This window comes from Coffea arabica, chromosome 9e (assembly GCF_036785885.1).
Source record: "Coffea arabica cultivar ET-39 chromosome 9e, Coffea Arabica ET-39 HiFi, whole genome shotgun sequence".
NCBI lineage: Eukaryota > Viridiplantae > Streptophyta > Magnoliopsida > Gentianales > Rubiaceae > Coffea > Coffea arabica.
In genome coordinates this window covers 5,186,131-5,191,870 of record NC_092327.1, presented here as the reverse complement: position 1 = coordinate 5,191,870, position 5,740 = coordinate 5,186,131, and the positions used below count along the sequence as shown (strand labels likewise).

Here is a 5,740-nt window from a genome sequence, read left to right as displayed (position 1 = left end):
AGGTGTCCCTCTCGATTGACCTCGTCCATTGCGATCTCCTCTTGATTGAGTCCCTTTTGGCATGTTAGATATCTCCACTCCATCCGTTCCTTTTCCCTTTTTAAAAGGTGGGGCACTCTTATCTGCCTGTCCCGAAGGGTTACTAGAAGTGCCCCTCTTCTTAGCATGAAAGTCTCTAACTTGCAGCCTTGCACTCTCGACTCTCTGTGCTTTTTCTAAGACTTCAGTGAACGTAGAGATTTGGGCTGCAGCCAAACCCTCCTGGATTTCTACATTAAGTCCCTGCACGAACCGTCTAATCCTCCTCCGTTCATTAATCACCAATTCAGGAGCGTACTTAGAAAGCTTAGTGAACTTTCCCTCGTACTCCGCTACACTAAGGGTTCCTTGTTTCAACTTGATGAATTCATCCTCCCTTTTCTCTCGGATTAAGGGCGGAAGAAATTTCTCATTAAATTCCCTTGTGAAATTCTCCCAAGTCCAAGGGGTTTGAGTTCTCTCCCATTTTCCTTTTATCATATCTCACCAAGCACGGGCTACTCCCTCAAATTGGAAAGTAGCGAAATTCACTCGTCTATCCTCAGTGTAATCTAAAGCAGCGAATATGTTGGTCATCCTTTCCAACCAATTCTCCGCCACCTCAGGATCAGGTTCGCCAAGAAACTTAGGCGGGTTAAATTTCAAGAATCTCTCTAAGGCTCTATCCACTCCTCTTTCCTGACCCCCAGGTTGGTTGAACGGTCCAGGGTCCTGTCTATCAGCCAAACGCTCTAGGATATCAGTCATCCTATTAATGGCAGTAGCCACTTGATTACCCTCGATATTTTCCTGACCTTGGATCGGTGCAATTGCCGATCCCTGGTCACCCCTTTGAGGTTGGCCCTGTCCAGTCCCTCGCCCACGACCTCGACCACGGTCCCGACCACGGCCTCGACCACGGCCTCGACCACCTCTTAGTCCTTCCATGACCTAGGCGTGCCTAGTGCAAGAAATAAATAAATTATGCGATGTATAACAAAAGCAGGAACCACTCAAGAAAACATTGGAATTAACAATAATTTACATTAATTAGCATATAAAGTTCATACAATTAGCAAGTCATGGGGTAGTTACAAAAATATAGCAAACAGATGCCACAAGAGTACTTTTAATCACATACGACTAAAGTAAAGTCAAGTGCCTCAAAAGTAGGCCACACAGTCATACAAAAAAATGCAATGGCCTCAACACTAGCATCACCCCAGCTAAATCTAACTACATCAGTCAAAAGGGGCTAAATTTTTTTTTCTCGTTCATTTCCAACTCATATCAAACAATTGGATCCTATTGAGTTACAAAGGACCATCCATCAATCTTTCTCTATCTCTCTCTCTCTTAGGCTCAACTACATTCTACTTCTCTCTAGTGAATATTGTCCCACACTCAGTTAAAATATTCTGCGCCAAATGTCTCATTTCTCTTACTATATGAACTGGACATCCGTTGACCTCCTGCACTTGTTCTCACAAAACATTAGTCCGTTCTTGTTCTTCGCAAATGGAGATCTTAAGTTTTTAGCATTGCCCTCAACTCTTAATTACTCGGGTACAAGAATTCGAAATAAGATAATTCACATCTCGAGCTGGCAAGTCCCAAGAGTAAATCACCATATTTAAGATTCCTACCCAACATACATATCTAGTCTTTCCCCAAGTATTACGATAAAATATTTATACCTATCACATTCATGATTCACAGCTTACACTCTAAAAGAGTACTTAAGCCTTTACTCATTCATATGATTAGGACCATAATACCATTTGGCCCAATCTCACCCCGCGCAAATACCACGCGAAGCGGCTCTGATTTTTTTTTTTTTCTACAAGTGGTCACTTAACTTTCAAACCAGTCCCACAGTCCGGCATCCTAAACTTCAAACTTAGAATACACTACAAAGATCTGAAGCCTAAGCTCTGATACCAACTGTGACAGTTCTCAGGGTCACATCACGGGGTACCTATCAGCTTACCACCCGCACGCGGGCATCCCCTACGGAGAGTTTCGCTTCGTGACTCTTCACGAACGAGAGGCTCGGGGCTTTTCCAGACGAAGGACTTAAAGTCCCAACTGTCGGCATATGGCTCTGATACGAACTGTGACGCCCCCCACTTCTCCCAAGGGCGAACCCAAGGGTATCCGCGGGACGCCTGCCCAGCTCTCGCCAGGACTCAAGACAAATCAAATCGAACTTAACGATACATACCAAATACTATGAGTCAAAATAAAGAAAATTCGCTTCCTTAACTAAATATTTAAATCTTACATCATGTTCACAAAAGATACATCAAGTTCCAAAACGCAACCATTAAAAGTCGACTACACATTTACAGCCCCGATTCCAATCAAAAGTATAATCTAGTCGGCTTTACCAAAATCTTCCAATCCAACCTGTTAAGGAAAACAAACTAATAGGATGAGCCAATACTCAGTGAGGCCAAGAAAACACACATGCAAACACATAATCCAAGTAGCAACAACAATTACATTGTAGGTAAGGCTATCAAATTCGAATAATTCACATTTCGAATAGGAAAAATAAACAGAAACAATTCAAGGATACTGTAGCTCTCAGGAGCTAAATTCCACGTAGTCGAGTCGAAGTCTTGATCATATCTCACGTTGACACTCCGTCAACCACATAAGTATCAAATCCATAGATACACCACTTTTCTTCGAATCCCGTCACCGTTACACCTCCTTACCGGGCCCGCTCATCAAAGTTTTTGATAATACTCGAGTATATCATGGCAATACTGCACGAGTAATTCCGAGCAAGATCTCTCCAATAGATCATGCTCTACGAATATCTCATGGTTTGCTAAGCTTATCGACCAAGCCCATGCTGGCTCGATTCGCAAAGTTAGCCAACGAGTTTTGGGCGTCCCCCGAATATGAATACGAATACCAATATAAGTCGATGAGTAATGCTCAAATCGACGATTCCAAATAAGAATCACAAATACGGATCACATATACGAATCACAAGTACAAATCACATCCACATTACCATGTACAAGTTGGATACGAATTCACATAGCAAAATTCGAATATAATTTCATTTGAAAGAGAACGAGTGCGATAAAGTACACCCTCGTCTCAAAATTTCAAATTTACATAACGGATAAGAAACAGATAACCACTTAACAACAAGTTCATGCACTTGACACTCACAGTGATTCAAGTAGCGAGTTCAAATGATGGTTTAGGCGTCTCCCGTGAGATCCTCTGGAAGGTCCTCTTGAGCGCCTGAGCATTTAATAGTGAATTATCATTCACACATCCCAATTATCAAGGAAGATTGTACACTAGTACAATCTGGGGAAATTTCATGAAAATGAACCTCAATTACTAGTAAATCGAGGTTCAAGTGGAGTTTCTTAATGTACAAGAGCAATCGAGTTTTGTTATCTTGGAAATCAAGCATAAACGTTCAAGTATTATCGAAGGAATAAGGAATACTTGAAAAACTCAATTTCCTTGAAATTCAGAAAATTTCAGTTTTGATACGATATTTTGAAAAAATCGTATCTCAGATTTCACATGTCGAAAATTGGAAAACTTGGTACTGTTGGAAACCTCTCCCAAAGTACTAAAAGTTCTTAGAAGACACTTTTCCATGAATCTAAGTGGAAGGTGTTCAAAAATGAGCTTAAAGTTCCTGTTCCAAATCACCCAGGATTGAGCCGGGGTTGGTTTTTCGCTAACTTTGAAAATTCAGCAGAATTCACTCGTTACAAACCAGCCCTTGAAATTTGTAGCTCAATTAGAGGTGCAAGTAAGGTTTAGGGCAGAACAAGCGGATCGAGAATCGGAGTTGCGAGCCCCAAGATATGGTAGCTCAAAATTGGATAAATTTCAATACTGTTAACAAATTTCCAGATTTGGTTCCGACTTTGGACCTTTAGTTAAGTGTCGAAACGGACTTGGATTGATACCAAATTTTGCAGTATAATACTCCTATATGAAGGGTATCTCTCTATCAAATTTCGTGGAAAAATACCTTCGGAAAGGTGGTTAATCAATCAACCAAAATTTGGAAAAATCCTTAAGGCAATCTGTCCAAATCTAAGGTTTCAAAAACGAGGCAGTCACCGTATTTTGATCATAACTCCCTCAATTTAATTCAGAATTGGGAATGGTTGATAGTGTTAGAAAATACATTCACAGGGATAAAATTTCACAGAAGAAATCGTTACAAGTTTCAGCATGCAACTAGCTCGAAATTAAGCCTAAAGTTGCAGCATCATCAAATCATTTCGGCAGAACGGAGAAACAGGACAGCCGATTTCAGATGAATGGTGTGGCTCACACACACGAAACCAGAATGTGCATTATACACCGTTGGAAACATGGGAACGTCTAGTTTCAAATGCCGCTAACGGCACTTGATTTCGACATCGGAGTACGGAGTTATGGACGAAATATAAACACTGGTCTGGGTTACGACGAAACCGTTTTCCAGATTACTAGTTTTTGAAATAAATTCGTTTGACCCACCAAAACTCAGTATTTTTCAATGAACATTTTTACACAACTACTACAACATATAAACAACACAATCAAGCCATTAAATCCTCAAATTTCTGCATTAAAGTGACCGAACAGAGCAGGGGTAAAATGGGAACTTTTTGCTTCAAGAGTTCAATAACGTTTCTGGCAACAATGCACCTTTAATCTACTTCCTTAAGCTCTAATTCATCAATAAAACCATCATCAAACATCATCACAGCCATCAACCCAAAGTGGGAGTTCATAGAGCCCACATTTAACAATTTTCCAACATCCACAACAATCCATAAGAGATCAAGAGCTAAAAGATATACTAGACTTCCAAAAATCAAAGTTAGAAGGCTAGATTAAGACTTACTCTTAGTTGATGTTTAAGACAGAGATTCGGTCCTTTTGAAGCCTGAAGAAACCGTGAAAGCTCCTCCCCTTTTCAGCTTAATGTGTTGTCCAAGTGTAGAGCTAAGTGTATGTGAAGTTTTGGTTGAATCTATGGAGGTTTGGTTGTGATTTTTGTGAGATTTGTAGAAGGAAATGGTGAAGAGCTGCGGCTGTGCTATCCGTCCATTGCAGTAGCAGAAATGAAATGTGATTCGGATGCCTTTGCGTACAAAAGACGCTTGACGTCTAATATTTTAAGTACGTAAAATTTTAATTGCAACTAGTGCCCTACGCGCGCGTTTTGTGTTCGATTTCTCTCACGTTTGTTGCACTAGTGCACTAAACCTCTAGGACACTTACATTTATATAAATATTATTCATTCTTAATTGTCCCAAAATAATTGTCCAAAGTCCCTCAATTAAGCGCGCACGTGAAACACGTATTTCTAATTTAGGCGCAATAAAAATTGAAACCTTTGAGAAATTCTTATAACGATCTTACCACTAACTATCACTTCAATATTTAAACCTAAAATTGCCTATTTTAGGACCATTGTATATGTCTTAAATTTTTGAGCTTATTGTACTCCTAATTGGCTAAAGTTTTCAGACACGTTTTCACTTTTTCACTAAACAAGCTTCTAAGAAAATAATTTTTGAAACGAGACACTTTAAAAATATAACGAAGCTATAAAACCATATATTTAGGTCTAATAAGGATAGAAAATAATATTCGGGCAAAAATTCAAAATAGATAATTAATTGAGCCAAAATTAGGGATTTAAAAATAATAATTTTACGAGTCCTCATGTGA

At 39.6% G+C, this 5,740-nt stretch overlaps 1 long non-coding RNA gene across 1 annotated transcript; it reads right to left on the bottom strand.

Moving 5' to 3' along the window:
* Positions 1-2,337: 2,337 nt before the first annotated feature.
* Positions 2,338-5,135, bottom strand: LOC140014901 (uncharacterized). Its single transcript, XR_011821635.1, has 3 exons — positions 4,907-5,135; positions 3,211-3,285; positions 2,338-2,427 (listed from the first exon to the last, which is right to left on the bottom strand). It is a non-coding gene; the product is annotated as an uncharacterized lncRNA (long non-coding RNA).
* Positions 5,136-5,740: the final 605 nt, after the last annotated feature.